This window comes from Benincasa hispida, chromosome 9 (assembly GCF_027475165.1).
Source record: "Benincasa hispida cultivar pf3 chromosome 9, pf3_genome.v1.1, whole genome shotgun sequence".
In the NCBI taxonomy this organism is placed as follows: Eukaryota; Viridiplantae; Streptophyta; class Magnoliopsida; order Cucurbitales; family Cucurbitaceae; genus Benincasa; species Benincasa hispida.
Genome location: NC_143486.1, coordinates 86215870 through 86232382, shown reverse-complemented (window position 1 = coordinate 86232382; position 16513 = coordinate 86215870). Strand labels below are relative to the sequence as shown.

Sequence of the window (16513 nt, the reverse complement as noted above, 5' to 3'; positions counted from 1 at the left end):
TCACAAATAATTGCAGTGTTTGTGGAACTAAAATTTTCAGTATAAGATTGATTATTCATTATAATATCAATGGGGTTGTGGACTAATTAAACAAAACAAGAAATCAAACATACTTCTACAAACAAATACCAAGTTACCAACCTAATATATTTATCTATATAATGCAATTTAATAAAATCGATAATTTATAACAATATTTGATATATCTTATTAGTTTATGTTAAAAATTAATTTATAAAATTCATTAGAGAAAAAAATGGGCATATGTTCACAACCATGCCTTAAAACTCATATTCTCAGTCATAATATTATAAAACATATTCTAACATTGGATCTTTTATTTAAATATTTAGTTGGTAAAAATATTTAGGATAATATAGTTGGTTTAAAAACATTTAGAAAAATATAGTTGTCAATAGTTAAATCTCTACCGTGTGATCAAATTAATTTGTCGGTTATTGAGTTATGAGTTCAAAACTCATCTTTTTTTTTTTCTTCTCTCCAAATCTGATCACAAGACAGAGATTTGATTACTAAACTTTATTTTTCTAAACATTTTAAAACCAACTATATTATACTAAATATTTTTACCAACTACAATATTTAAATAAAAAATTCAAAATATATGAATCACAAGTGGAGATTATTGGAAGGGAGAGAAGAGAAGAGAAGAGAAGAGATGATAAATTGTTAGAAAATTTCAATAATTTTCTAAATATTTTTAAAAGTATCATATTTTATAAATATTTTTAAAAGCTACGATATAATTTCAATTTTACATTTTAACATTTGTTTTTGAACAGAAAATATATTATAACATTTTTCGTGAAAGAAAATATATATTATAAAATTAACATAATAGGATGAGACAGATATATTCACCCAAAAAAGAAAAAACACGTATGAGTATGACGTATACAATGTGAGCACCCATAATATAAAAGAGATTATATATTATTGCATTTAATAAGACCAACCAATTTCTGCCGCGTCACGTTTTTTGTCGCTCTTGTTTCGTATAAAAACAAGTGCATAATTTTAGAAGCTAACGACCTATATAGTAGCCACTCTGAAAAAAGAAATGTGAAGGATGAAATAAAAATAGAATTGTATATTATATTTTCATATATGTTTACAGTATTAGTACTGTATTGATAAATTAAAATTTAATTTAAATAATTTTTTGATATATATTTGATAGTTTTGAGAAAATATTAATTTATATTCTTAAACTTTTGTAGTTGTATCAATTTAAATTATTGATTAATAAGTGTATAAATTTAAACCATGAATTTTTGTAAGTATATCAATTTATGGCATCCATTACATTATGTGGGAAATCCTTGTGTGAAATTATAATTATGTCAATTAAATTATTAAATTTTAATAAATGAAACAATTTAGACTATTACGTTTTGTTTGGAAAAATCTTGTTTGAGAATTATTCATGCATTTACTTTAATTATCTATTTTGTAAAATCAACACTTGAAAAAATCTACACATTTGAAAATCAATATATATATATGATGTTCATATGTTCAAAGGTAATTGTAATTAAAGGTTAAAATTGATTGACACAAAATTTTGGAGTTTAATCAACTCTTATTATAAGTTTTATGCGATATTGGTCAAATAAAATTTGAGGAGGGTGTGAGATAATACATTTAGGAAGGTTAAACATTTAGGAAGTGTTTTAGTTTATACCTCCTACAAAATTTAGGGGTATAAATTGATATTTTTCCTTCAACAATTGTTCAAAATGTGTTTGATAATAAATTTATAAACTTTAAAACTAATTATAGCTATAACTTACAATTAATTTATTTGTGATCATGTTTTATTTTAAAAATATGTTAAATTACAAATTTAGTTTATGAACTTTCAAGTTTGTATCTATTTAGTCTATAAGCTTTTAAAAGTGTTTAATAGTCCCTATTGTAGATATCAGTGAAGATTAAATGAAATTTGTTACGCAAATAAATCGGTTGACTAAATAGAAACTCAATATTTTTATATGATACCAATTTTTGCAACATGAGTTTATAAAATGAAATATTATATTTATTAATATTTTATATTTTCATCATACATGATTTTGTTGTGGTTGTCCGGCCCATTTGTTGCATAAGCAAGACTTTATTTTAAACTTGTATTTTGTGAGCCCAATTATGGCTATTTTTTTGGGTTAGTTCATCTTAAAAGGCCTAGGTTTTCTTTTATGTGATATGGAGATGACCTAAGGAAAGGAGAATGAAAAAAAAAAAGTAGAAAATCAGAGAGAAAAACAACAGTTTAGTTTTTTAGTGACAATTTCCACAAAGTTGTTGATTTTCAGAGTTTGAACCATTTGTTCGTGCTGAAATTTGGTTAGCTTGTTTGGGACACATAGTGTCTCGTTTTGAATGGTTGGATTGTTTTGGAGCTCTAGTTTGTCCATAATCGTTGCCGAACAAAATTTGTAAAATTGGGTGATTTTCATTCTTTTTATCTCTAAGTGTTCATCTTTTATGTATGAAAGTATTGGTGGGTAGTGAACTTTTGTATAACTGATTTGAGTTTTCCCCCCTCAATTTTATCATAATAAAAAAAGTTGACGAGGGTGGATTCCTCACGAGTCCTGTGGTTTTTACACTTTACATCGAAGAGGTTTTTCACATATAATTCGTGTGTGCTCTTTGCTTTGATGATTTATTTGTGGTGTTTCGGAGAACAATTATTTGGTTGTTTGTTTTGGAGGAGATCCTAGTGGATTGATGTTATATTGTTTGGGTCCTATCAGTTGGTATCAAAGAGAGTTTTAATTTAATCATTGTATGGAGTCTACTAGTAATGGTAGAGGTAGTTCAACGATAAAACTGACATCAACCAATTATTTCATCTGGAGACCGATGATGGAGGATTTGTTGTATTGTAAAAATTTGTTTGATCAAATTGAAACAACCACAAAAGCAGTTGACACAATTTCTAAACTTGCAAAATTAGAGAAGATGGAAGAAAAAGATTGGGGAAAGTTAAAGAGAAAAACTTTGGTGACTATTAGACAGTGGGTTGATATTAAAATTTTCAACCACGTGTCTAAGGAGTCTGACCTATATGAGTTGTGGAAGAAATTGGAAGGTCTTTATGAAAGGAAGACCACACATAATAAACTTATATTATTGTTAATTTGAAATCGAAGGGCAGGAAGTCTGTTTCTGAGCATTTGAGTGACTTTCAGGATATTATCAATAAGTTGACTATTTTGAAGATTGATTTTGATGATAAATTGTAGACTCTGTTCTTGTTGAGTTATTTGCTAGACAGTTGGGAAACCTTGGTTGTGATTATTAGTAACTCTGCCCCAGAAGGTGTTTTGTCCTTGGATGTTATCAACCAAAACATGTTTAATGAAGAGATAAGAGAAAGGAGATAGGAGCTAATAATTCACATGCTTTTGTTGCTTAAAATTGTGGAAGAAATAAGAGTAGGGACCTAAAGACCACGGTAACTCAAAAGGGAGGTTCAAGTCTAGAGACAAAGAGACTAGGACATGTTATTACTATAACAAGCCTGGCTATATAAAAAAGTTTTGCTATTGTTGGAAGAAAGAACAAAGTAAGAAGCAAGACTCACAAAAAGAAGAAGATGATAAAAATATTGCAGCAATTATATCCTAGAGTGATAATGTTGTCAACTTGATTTGTGCAACCAGTGAGTGTCATCATGTAGAGAGTTCAAACACAAGTGAGTGGTAGATTCAAATGCTTCACTATTGTGTTTCCAAAAGATAGTATTTCATGAACTATCAATCTTGTGATTTTGGTAGTGTGAAGATGGGAAATGAAAGCTCAACCAGTATAGTTGGGGTTTAGATGATATTCGTGTGAAGACAAGTGTTAGGTGCACGCTTACATTAAAGAATGTGTGCTATATGCTTGATTTACGCCTTAACTTGTTGTCTGCAAATGTCCTTGATTAAAAAGGATTTCGACATACCTTTTGTGATGGTAAGTGAAAATTGTCTAAGTGTTCAATAATAATTGTTTGAGTTGAGTTGTGTTGCTCTTTGTATAAAACAAACTTGAGCATATATTCTTCTGAGTTGAATGTAGTAGAAGAAAAGAATTCTTCGAATTTGTGGCATTAAAGGCTAGGGCATATAAGCGATAAGAGGATTAAATTGTTGGCAAGTAAATCTCTTATCCCTGTTGATAAGACAGTTTCTCTTGACCCTTGTGATCATTGTTTGGCAGATAAGCAACATAGAATTTCCTTTTCTGGGAAGTCCACCAAAAAGTAAGGAAAATTGGAGTTAATACATTATGATATTTGTAGGCCTTGGTGGCAATAAATATTTTGTCACTTTTATTGATGATGCTACTCGAAGAACTTGGGTATATATGTTGAAGACAAAAGAGATTTCGAGGAAGTTTCATGTCATGGTAGAAAGGGAAACCGAAAGAAAATTGAAGTGTTTTCGATCTGACAATGGTAATGAGTATACTTTGAATGAATTCAAGTATTATTGTTCACAACATGACGTTAAACATGAGAAGGCAAAGTCTGACACACCACAACACGATGGAGTTGTTAAGAGGATGAACAAAACCATTGTAGAAAAGGTAAGGTGTATGCTTAGAATGTCTGATCTTCTTAAGGCATTTTTAGGTGGAGCAGTACAATTTTTCGTGTATTTGATTAATCGGTCTCCATCAATTCCTCTTGGTCTAGATATTCCGGAGAGAGCACTGAAGGGACATGATCCCACTTATTTGAATCTCGGAGTCTTTAGCAGCAAGACATATATGCATATGCCTAAAGAACAGAGATTAAAGCTTAACTCGAAGACCAGTCCATGTGTTTTTGTTGGGTATAGGGATGAAGAGTATGGTTATAGGCTCATCCATAAAAGAAAAAGGTAGTGAGAAGTAGAGATGTTGTATTCTTTGAGCACGAGAAAGGTGTAGATCTTCTTAGTACAAGGTACATTTCTACTTCAGAGTTGTGTTTTGATACTACTAATGATTCTACTCCTACTCCTACTCCTTCTGTTGTTCAGCCGACAAATGAGAATGTTGATGATTACATGATGATGTTGGTGAGATACCGTTGGAGTTAGCATGCAATTAACGGAAGCAAATAGAAACATTAAGCACTCTAATTCATCAATTTTAGCAATTAAGAAAGTATGTTCAAAGAACTTAAAATAGGGTTTGATGATATACCTTTGTAGAACTCCTTCAATCCACGAATTCAACTTGATTCTTCACTCCAAAAGGACGTAGACCACCACTTGATCTTCCCTACTATTCTCTAGAACCTTAGATTGGGTGGTGGAACTCAAAATGATAAAAAAATTTAAGGAGAAGTTGGAGAAAAATTGGTTTTTCTCGTGTTAAAGGGTTGAAGAACTCTTTCTTCAAATTTTCCTTTCAAATTCAACATGCATGATTGTCTTCGGTTGAAAATAAATTTGATCTAGATCAAATTCTTTTTGCCACTCACTTGTCTCACAATTTAACATCAAAGCACAAAGATTTGAGTGGAAATTGGGTGTTTCATGTGGGATAAACCCATTAAGTTCAAATTTTCCAATTTCGTTTTTTAAAATCAATTTCTTAAAATTGAAATCCAATTCACAATTTAATTGATTTTAAACCAAAAAAATAATTTGAAATCAAATTTAAAAAATTGGAAAATTTTTTAAAATTAATTTAAACCAAAATTAACTCAAACAAATATTTTTTAATAAAATTAATTCCAAATAATTAATTAAACTATTTAATTAATTAGATTAATTTAATATCAAATATTAAACACCAATTCTATAACCATGAAGCTCTATTCATATAATCAATATTTAAATCAAATTTAAATATGATCTAATTCTCCAATTTCATTTAATTCGATAATTAAACGTTTAATTATATCACATATTATTAATAATTTTCTTAATTCAAATTTGAATGTTTCAAATTCTCTCAACATGCTGTTCTAAGATTTAATTCATTTGTGAATTAGTAGGGGACCTAATGAACTTACAGATCATGAGCTCCAACGATATGAGATTAACCGGCTAAACTATTTAACCTAATTAACCAACATTTGTTAATTATCAGGTCACTCCATTAAAGTCCAGTAGTTGCACTCCCTCCACTGTAAATATGATTATGTCCACTTGATATAACCATAATTAGTAAGTCAATCTTCACAGGTTGTTCGTAATAATGACTGGGTCAAAAAGCTGTTTTATCCCCGAGATTACATCTTGTTCCTTAAGTCCCACTGATTCTTAAATGGACAATTGGTTTGTAATTCAATCACCAAACGGAGTCCCTTTTGGGCCAGTGAGAGGGTGGGGCCCCTTGTTTAAGACCTAGAGTTAACACTTCAAGGAACAACCTCTCTACTATCCCTAAAAACGGGTAGGAGTGAATTTCATCTTGCACCCTATATCCCTAGCTATCTACTCGGTCTTACCCTTGAAATGGGAGGGTATTATTGAGCCAACGCTCACTCATGCAAATCTAAGGATAATCCCGAATAAACAGGAGTTCATAGTTAGCTCAAGATTAAGGCCAAGTTACCTACGTCATCACTTTGAAATAGTTAGTCTTAAACAGTAAATAACGTTATAAAGTAAGAATGACTTATTTCTTGGTCTGTTCTTATACAAAATCTTTGCATAGGACGCCCTTATTCGCATGTTTCCATATGAACGAATCATGATCACTTCGTTTGTAGTACTTTACAACAATTGCAACATCTACAAAGTGGAACGCATCCGATAGTGTCCCCAGAATAAGTTATCCAGCCTTATCCGTATATTATAGACCATTTTGGCTATTTGCTCGAACTTGATCTACTCTTATGTCTCTACATAAAGTTCAAGTACTCATGTAATAGTCATGGATATTAGTTTATTGGATTTAGGTTATTTCTAAAATGAAATGAGCAATTCAAACATTCAATAACAACTTTATTGAATCAAACTTCAATAGCATTTATATTGATTAACAAATAAGTTTATTGTTTACAAACCACGAGTTTTAGGACATAAAATCCAACAGATACAACATGATGGTAATGTACTAGATCATGTTGATGATGATGATCTTGATGAGTCTTCATTTGATAAAGAAATTCATGAGGAAGTGATTCATGGAGAAGTTCACGAGCAGAGGGAACAACCTATTCTCCAAGTGGCGGATATTCAGGCTCGAACGTCTACTAGAGTGCGTAAACCTTCAACAAGGTATCCAAGCTCAAAGTTCATTCTAGTTAGTAAAGATGGAGAGCTAGAGAACTACCAAGAGGTCTTGTCTCATGATGAAAAAGACCAGTGGCTCAATGCAATGAAGGAGGAGATAAATTTCCTGGAAAAGAATGGAACCTATGAGCTAATGAAGTGTCCAAAGGGCAAGAAAGTATTGAAAAATAGATGAGGTTTCAAGTACAAGAAGGATGGTGAGAAGATAGTGAGATACAAAGCCAAATTACTAGTTAAGGGATACAACCAAAAAAAGGGCATTGACTTTGATGAGATATTCTCTCCAGTGGTCAAAATGACATCTATTGGAACAGTTTTAGGATTAGCAGTAAGTCTTGATCTTGAGATAGAGTAACTTGATGTAAAAACCGCTTTTTAACATGGTGACTTGTATGAAGAGACATGGAGCAATATGAAGGATTTGAAGAAAAAGGGAAAGATAAACTTGTTTGTAAGCTGAAAAAGAGTCTTTATGGGCTTAAACAGGCACCAAGGCAGTGGTACATTTGATTCGTTTATGATAAGCAATGATTATAAATGAACTACCGTTGATTCTTGTGTATATTTTAGAAAGTTCCCTGCAGACAACTTCATCATTCTTCTTTTATATGTAGATGATATGTTGATAGTTGGACAAGATATAGATATGATTCAAAATTTGAAGAAAGACTTATCCAAGTCATTTAACATGAAAAACTTAGGTCATGCAAAGCAAATCTTTGGTATGAAGATTGCTCGTGATAGGAAAGCTAGGAAATTGTGGTTATTCTAGGAGAAGTATATTGAACGGGTGCTGGAAAGGTTCAATATGAAGTATGGTAAGCCTGTTAGTACACAACTAGCAATTCACTTTAAGCCAAGTAAGAGAGTTTGCCCTACAATAGAGAAAGAGAAAGAAGTTATGTCATCCATTCCTTACTCTTCTGCTGTTGGTTCTTTGATGTATGCTATGATGTGTCTAAAACTGATATTACACATGCAGTCGGTCTAGTGAATCGTTTTCTATCCAATCTAGGTAAGACTCACTAGGAAGTAGTGAAGTAGATCTTCAGATACTTGCGAGGCACCTCTAAATTGAGTTCGTGTTATGGAGGTGACAAACCTATGCTCGAAGGCTATACTGATGCAGACATGGCAGGTGATCTTGACAATAGAAAGTTTACCTTAGTTTATGTGTTTACCTTTTTGGGGGAGGCTTCTCATGGCAATCCAAGCTACAAAAATGCGTAGCATTGTCCACAACCGAGACAAAGTATATTGCAGCAACAGAAGCAAGCAAGGAGATGTTATGACTTAAAAGTTTCCTTCAAGAATTGAGTTTGAAGCAATGTAAGTATGTAATATTTTGTGGTGGTCAGAGTGCTACGGATTTGAGCAAGAATTCAATATATCATGCTTGTACTAAAGACATTGACATTAGAATCATTGGCTAATCGATGTAATTGAAGAGAAGAGATTGAATATGAAGAAAGTCCAAACCGACAAGAACAGTGTAGATATGTTAACTAAAGTAGTTCCCGGAAGCAAGATTGAGCTTTATAGTAAGTTTATCAGGATGAGGTTCAAGTGATCATGGATGTGATTGAATCTTTCCTGTGTTGGGCCGGAGGGAGAGATCTATATTTCAAAACATGAAATATTATTTTTGGAATTTGAATGGTTTGTTTCACATAATTTGAAATCCATGTTAAAAAACAAAACTTAAATTGCTACCAAGCTTAGGTTAAACTCAATGAGTTTGAGAGAATAAAAACATAATTTAGATTACTTACTAAACAAGCCCTAAACTACCATTCCATTTCTAGTTACTTTAGAAAAGAAAAAAAAAAGTTTTAATGTAATCTTTTCATATTTCGTTACTTTGAATTTTAAAGAACAAAATAATATTATATTACAATCCTCAAATAGATGGGTGAAATTTGAGTCATGTTGTGGTGAAATTTGCAATTTTTTCTTTTTATTTGAGTCAAACTGTGTTGAAAATTTCCATATTGCTACCTTTTTTCCCTTAATATTGCCATATTGCTACTTTTCATATGGGTCTATGTGTTCTTCATACCTTTCTTTCTAAAAGTTAAGAATTGATGTGATATTATGGATCACAAACTAATCTTATGCTTTGGCACATCCTACTGTACATACACACTATGGCTGTGGAACAAAATTTTCAATACTATATGATTGCTTATTTATCAAATCAACCCACAATTACTAAAAAAACATCTAACACATACAACCAAAACATTACTACATTTATATTAGCCTTCTAAACAAATACATTCTATTACAAATAAAAAAAAAAAAAACAATAACTTCATAACAAATAGTAAATTTTTAAGTTAAATATATTTAAGACTTTTCATCTTAAAATATAATTATGAAACACATGATTCATTTGTGTTTGCTCTACATATAGAATATTGCATTATAAACAAAAAGAGACACTCTCATTTGACTACTTTATCGTATAATATGAATTTACTTTTGATGCAATAATTAAAAGTAGAACGTTGGTGTATAGGTTAACTTAACCCAAGATTACCTGGAATCTGTATTAGCTTACAATTGCCAATTACCCCAAGCAATTTTTTTTTAAAAAAATATTATAGGTTTTTCTTTTCTCTCTTTTTTTAAAATAGGTTTATAGGGTTAATGATTATCAAAGTTCCATAGGAAATTAGCCTCATGACAAAAATACTCTCCACCATCAACAAACTCATCCTCCTCCATATTTTCTTGCACTTCAAAATTAACATCTCCATCATAAATCGTTGCATTCCCACCAAACCCAAATTCCCAACCACCGTCCAACATGTCCCAAACCGGCCAAACGCCGCCGCCATCGCCGCCCTCAACCGCCACCACTTCCTCATTTTCATTGCTATACCCATCATGATCTCCTACTCCATCTCCGCCGTCCTCCGCCGCGTACTTAGCGGCAGCTGCCTGAATCTCCTGAGCCGAAAGCCGGTCTCCGCCTTCAATCTCCGGCGGAGTATCAGGAAAGTTAAACTTCGCGTGGGGACCACGCAGACAAAATTGAGCCGCGTCGAATGCACGCGCCGCCTTCTCGGGTTTGTCGTAAGAACCCAACCAAATACGGTCACGGCTATTGGGCAGCCGAATTTCAGAAACCCATTTCCCCCATTTCCTCCTCCTAACGCCTTTGTACTTTAAACTCTGACCCGACTTGTCGTCCGTTTCATTGCCGGTGTTAATACGGTCTGCCATTAACGGAAAAACGATGTGTCGGCCCGAGCTTAAGGCAGGTTCGGGTTAGGATTCAGGATCGGAAGGTAGGTGAGGGAAAAATTAAATTTGAAGATAGTTAAAAAGGGGAGGGGAGATTTTGGAGTTTAAATAGGAAATGGACAAAACGAGTAGATTTTGAATAGAGGGAGCTCAACGAAGAAGACGACAGTGCCGCAAAAAGAAACGCGGAACACTAATTTTAAATACCACGTGAGCTTTTTTTTCTTCCTTTTTAATATTTTTTATAAATTATAATAGGATTGTTTTAAATAAAAGAAAACGACTTAATTTATTTATAAATATATCAGAATATCACTAGATCAAATATTTATTATGGTCTATAGTGGACTATCAAATAGTTACAATTTTTAAAATTTTTTAATATAACTTTTCGACTGTTTTAATCGGAACACATGTCAATACTACTAAGTTAAATTCATTTTCATACTAATTTTAAAGTTCTTTATCTTTCAGTTTAACTTACAAATCTTATTATTAATATTTATAACTCCATCATCTCTTTAAAATTTAAAGAAAATTATAAAAATAAGGACGATGGTAATTACGACTATACACACTCAAACTTTCAATTGTAAAAACTGAACCGTCAAATTCATATAATTGTTTTTTTTAAAAAAATCATGATACAAGTGTTAAAATTTGGACTCAAACTTAAAATAGTCGTAGAAATTTGAACCACAACTGATAAAATTTGAAACTTCAAACTTATATACAATTATTAGAATGTTTACAATTCTATAAGTTTTAGGGTCCAATTTAATTAAGGAGAATTGCAATGGATAGCAATTTAAAGGATAATAATCAAGAATATAACAACAATTAAAAAAATTACAAATATGTCAAAATCTGTCAGTGATAGAGACTTCTATCACTGATAGACTCCTATTAGCGATAAGTTCTATCGAATCTATCATTGATAGACTATCTAAAATTTTCCATATTTATATATATATTTTAAATATTATGTCATATTTACTAATACTCTGAGTTTGATTATTATATTTGCAATTGTTCTTTAATTAACACAAATTCAGTTCTTACCATTGAAATTTTGACGATAAAATTATAACTATTATTATGTAATTTTTACAATTTTGCCCTAAAATTTAGGTCAATTTCATGAAGGGACTTTGGACTTTGACCGTTCTAAAAAAGAAGAAAGGTGCGACGGTTTTGAAAAAGGAAAAAAAAGAGAAAAAGAAAAAAAGGGTAATGGATGATGTGTTTATACTCTTGAAAGAAAGGATGTGAATTATAAAATTTTTAAATTGTGCAACTTTTAGACGAAATTATGTCAGTTTTGAAGTTTAGTTTTCATTTTCTTAGTTTGTTTTTAAATTGATCACTAAATAACAAATTTTAGTCTTTAAGTTATACCGACCCATTTTTTAGGGTTGATAATTAGGTCTCTAACCCTTTAAATTTACAAATTTAGTTTTAGAGTTTTCAAATTTCTAAAAATTCATGAACTTAGAAAGATAAGATTAAGGTTATCCTCGGTAACTATTTTGTTTTTTGTTTTTTGTTTTTGAAAATAAAATCTATTTCTTTACTTTTTTTTTTTTTTTTTTTTTTTACAATGAATTACATTATTTTTAGGTATAATGGTTGAATTCTAAGCCAAATTCCAAAAACGAAAACGAAAACGAAAACAAAAACAAGTTTTTAAAAGCTAATTTTTTAGTTTTCAAAATCTGACTTGTTTCTAAAACTATTGGTAATATGAAGAGATTTGAAAGTGAGAGTAATGTCCATAAACTTAATTTTCAAAACAAAAAACAAAACGATTACTAAACGAGATATAAAAGTCTAAGGTTCCATTAAACATCAAGTTTGAATTTATACCTAATCGATCAAAGAATTTTTAAATATTTTGAATTCGTAAAATTCAAAATTTAAAAACTTATTAATCATTTTTTAATGTTTAAATTAACTAAACACAGATCTAAAAATTTAAGAACTAAACTTATAATTTAATTTGTTATAATAAGTTATATGTAATTGAAGAAGATTAATAACTTATCTTTTGACCGATAGTTTTTTGTATGATAAATTTAATTTTCAAATATATGAAATAGACGTGGACATTTCTAACATTTGTATATGTATATATATAGATCGTTAATTCTAATATATATATAGCTTAGGAAAATTTGAAATTTTCCTTCATAATCGTTGGAAGTCTTGTTGTCATTTAATAAGGTATGGATTAGACTTTGAATAACTTGTTTACATACTTTGCTACAATACAAATATTGTATTGGTACATTATTTGTTTTAAATGTGTGGTATTGCCCAATTTTCTCTTATAAAGTAAAACGTGATAGGTAGGTTCAAACTAAAAAGTTTCAACTTTACTTATATGATTTGACCCAACTATATAATTATTATTCTTCTACTAAACCCTAAACCCTCATAGCCCAAGCTTAATTAAATCTTTCATGCATAAATTGTTTCATAATTATCCCTCTAAAATTAAAAATTGGTTGTTATAAATAAATTATGAGGTAGGCTATATAATACTTAGAACAAACTTTTTATGCAACCCACTATATTGAGAAACTATATATTATGTGTATCTCGTATTACCTAATTTCTAATAAATAAGTATGGCATGTAAGATTAATTAAATGATTGCTTTCTTTCATTCATTTGGACCATAATTTCCATTTAATCCCTGTGACATTAAAAGTTTCAAATTTATTTATATGATTTGAGCAAACTTGTTAATACACATTTTTTAGCCATTGAAGAACTCTACTACAGTCAAGCTAACTTATTCGATTTAAAAGCATGGGTTTATTTCCACAAATTAAAAGCATGAGTTTATTTTCACATTTTTTATTACAAAAGATAACGAAAATAAAAACAATCTAAAAAAAAGATTGATCTCTTAGGACAACTTCAGACCATATGAAAATTTGGTTGGAAGATTTTCTGCATGAGAATTGACACATGCATAAAAATTCATGTTTATTTCACCGTTTTCAACATTTTGTCATTTTCCACGGGCAAGGATTTTATATTCTTTTCCAAAATGGTGAGTTTTCTCTTTCCCCTCCATTAGTTTTTCATTTTATATATAATTGTATTTTGTATATAGTTAATTAATTAATTAATTAATATTAAATAAAAAAATTAATACAAATATTTATTTTAGTTAATCAATAATAATCTATTAAAATATTCCATTAACATCTTTACACTAAAAAATTATTAAATGAATACTAATTAATTAATTAGCTCATAATAACTTAAATATATTTAATCAATAACTAGGACCAATTAAATTGAGTTAGTACAAAAATTATTATTTAGTAATAATAAACGATTACTTATTATTATTTTTACAATCAAATAATTATTTATTGAGATTTGTTGAGATTTATATCCTAAATCTCGTAATCTGTAAATTTGTAAACAAATTTTATATAAATAAAAGTCTTATTTATTCTTTCATAAATAAGTGTTATTTATTTTTCTGCATCTCTCAAATCTAAAAAACTAAGATCCCGAGTTATTTTATGTAATTTGAACGGTATGTGATTGGCATATAAGTGGATCACGTTCAAGTAATAACTAAAAGGTCTAAGTATATGAATAAGGTTGGGTGTCTAATCTTAGTAACACTACGGATACGACCCACTTTGTAAATATTACAAGAGTTGTAAGTGTTACAAACGATTTAATTCAAACCGTTCATGTGAAGACATGTGAGTGGGAGTATCTTATGCAATAAGATTGTACAAGACCGGACCACGAAATAAATAATCTCCTGTTGTAACACCATTAACTAAAGAGATTAATATTTCAAACGATAACCATGTACCTCAATCTAAATCTTAAGTGAGTTATGAACAAAAGAGTTGTTGTCATACTAGATTGATGCGATGAAATGTCTTATACTGTGCTCTTCAATATGAAAATCTCTTAATCTAGATGCAATCTTTTCTTTAATTAAATCCAAGTATAAATCTAAAATCTGCAGTAAGGTTTTTGCAGATTTGAGTGTCGAACTCTAGGACATGCATTTAAAATCTGCAATAAGGTTTTTGCTCGATCTTGACGCAATATTTTGATTATAAAGGAGACGATGAAAATGTGTGTATCTAACTATCTTCTTTAATCTAGGCGATGGGATGGATGAGATGGATGCAATGATAATTGCAATCGAAAATAAATCTGAGTGCGACAAGACGGATGAAATAACAATATATGAATGAGAACGATTCACCAACATTTTTCCAAGCAGTGCATAAGTTATGCGTTCATGCCAGAAACTCATAATTAATGAACTTCACCTCTCGATTTTTTATGCCACACTACCCTATCTCTAAGATGCATGCAATGAGTTTTGATTGTGAAAGACTATTTTGGCTCTAAAGTTGCTTCTTTTCTTGTTAAACTGGTTCCACGACCGCTTCCTTTCTCAAGGTGTTGATTATTTTGTACTTAGATCAATCTTTCGATTTAATTTTAGCAATTCAATAAGCACATGTTAGAACAAGACGAACGCCTACTTATGCCCGACTTAGTGAAAAATGTTAATTATTCTCCCTCAACCATGGATAATTTAGCTACTCATGCTTGTGGAAGAAGACAGAGATGTATGAAATATAGAAGGAATTACATTCATATTAAGAATAGTATTCTTCAATCATTACATTTAATACAAATATATAGGAACAAAAATGCAAGAAATAAAAGAGAAGTGAAGAAATCAAGTTGTAGGCGACAATCTCTTGCTGTCTAAGGCTCTTAGTGATGATTATTTTATGCTGACTACAATGATCTGAAGGAACTCCTTCTTCTTTCTCAGACAAACATCGAGTTCTCACTCAAATTTCTCACAAGAAAAGCTTGGAGGAACGATGGTTATGAAGGATTAGGATGGAGTTTTGACAGAACTTCCCCTCTCTTGATGGATGAAGTTGTCTTCAACTTCTTGGATGGGCTATTTATAGGCGTCAAAAAGTGAAGGTCATCACCTCTTTCTAATGATGGTCTTGTTGGGGTTTGTGCCTTAAAATCTCATGTCCTGTAGTTTGTAAACAACTTTGTACAAATACTTGTGATGTATAATATAAATGATATTTACTTCACTACTTAACTTTGCACATTTAGATGTTTTTTATTTTACCACAAACCAATAAACATAATATCCCTGGTTGTCTTTATGTAACTTAAGCATTATGTAGTGACATACAAGTGGATCATGTCTTAAGTGACAACAAAAATAGTCTGTAGTATATGGATATAGGAGGGAAACCTTATCTTGGTAACACTACGGACACGACCCCCTTTGTGGAATTGTTACAAATATTGTGACTTGTCACAGATGGTCTGATCCTGGTCATTCGTGTAGTGGACAGCGAGCGAGGGCGTCCTATACAAAGAGTTTGTATAAGACTTGACCTCGAAGTGTTAATGTCTTGTCATATAACACCGTTCATGACTGAGACTTCACTTCACTAGGATGACCATAGGTAACATGACCTCAATCCTGAGTGAGTTGGGAACTTCTGCCATTGAGGGCGGTCATTTGATTTGCATGGGTGCGAGTGGCCAGAACGCCGACTCAAACTTACCATTTTGGGGATTCATCTGATTTGGGAGTTGGGAACTTAGCTTCACGAGATGAAGTTCACTCCTTTCCCAAAGTAGGGGTAAGTAGGTAGATTGCTCTCTTAAGGGCTGATCTTGGGGCCTGAACAATGTGACGCCACACACCTTCTCATGGCCCGTGAGGTGTTAACACATAGTAAAACTATGTTGTATTGTTTATTAGAGGGATTAGTGGTACTTAAGGAGGAAGATGTAATTACAGTGGCAAAGGGGTAAATTGGCCTACTGTAATTACGAGCATCTGTGAAGGGTCATCGTACTAATGATTGGTTATATCCAATGGACATAGAAATATATCTATGGCAAGAAGATTTCAACTGTCGGTCTTTAGTGGAATGCTTGGCAGTTAACGGATGGTGGATATC

General features: G+C 31.0%; 1 pseudogene across 1 annotated transcript; it reads right to left on the bottom strand.

Annotated features, from left to right (window-relative positions):
* Positions 1-9481: 9481 nt before the first annotated feature.
* Positions 9482-10594, bottom strand: LOC120087183 (ethylene-responsive transcription factor ERF017 pseudogene; annotated as a pseudogene). Its single transcript, XR_016532292.1, has one exon. The product of XR_016532292.1 is annotated as an ethylene-responsive transcription factor ERF017 pseudogene (transcript).
* Between the last annotated feature and the right edge of the window lie 5919 nt (positions 10595-16513).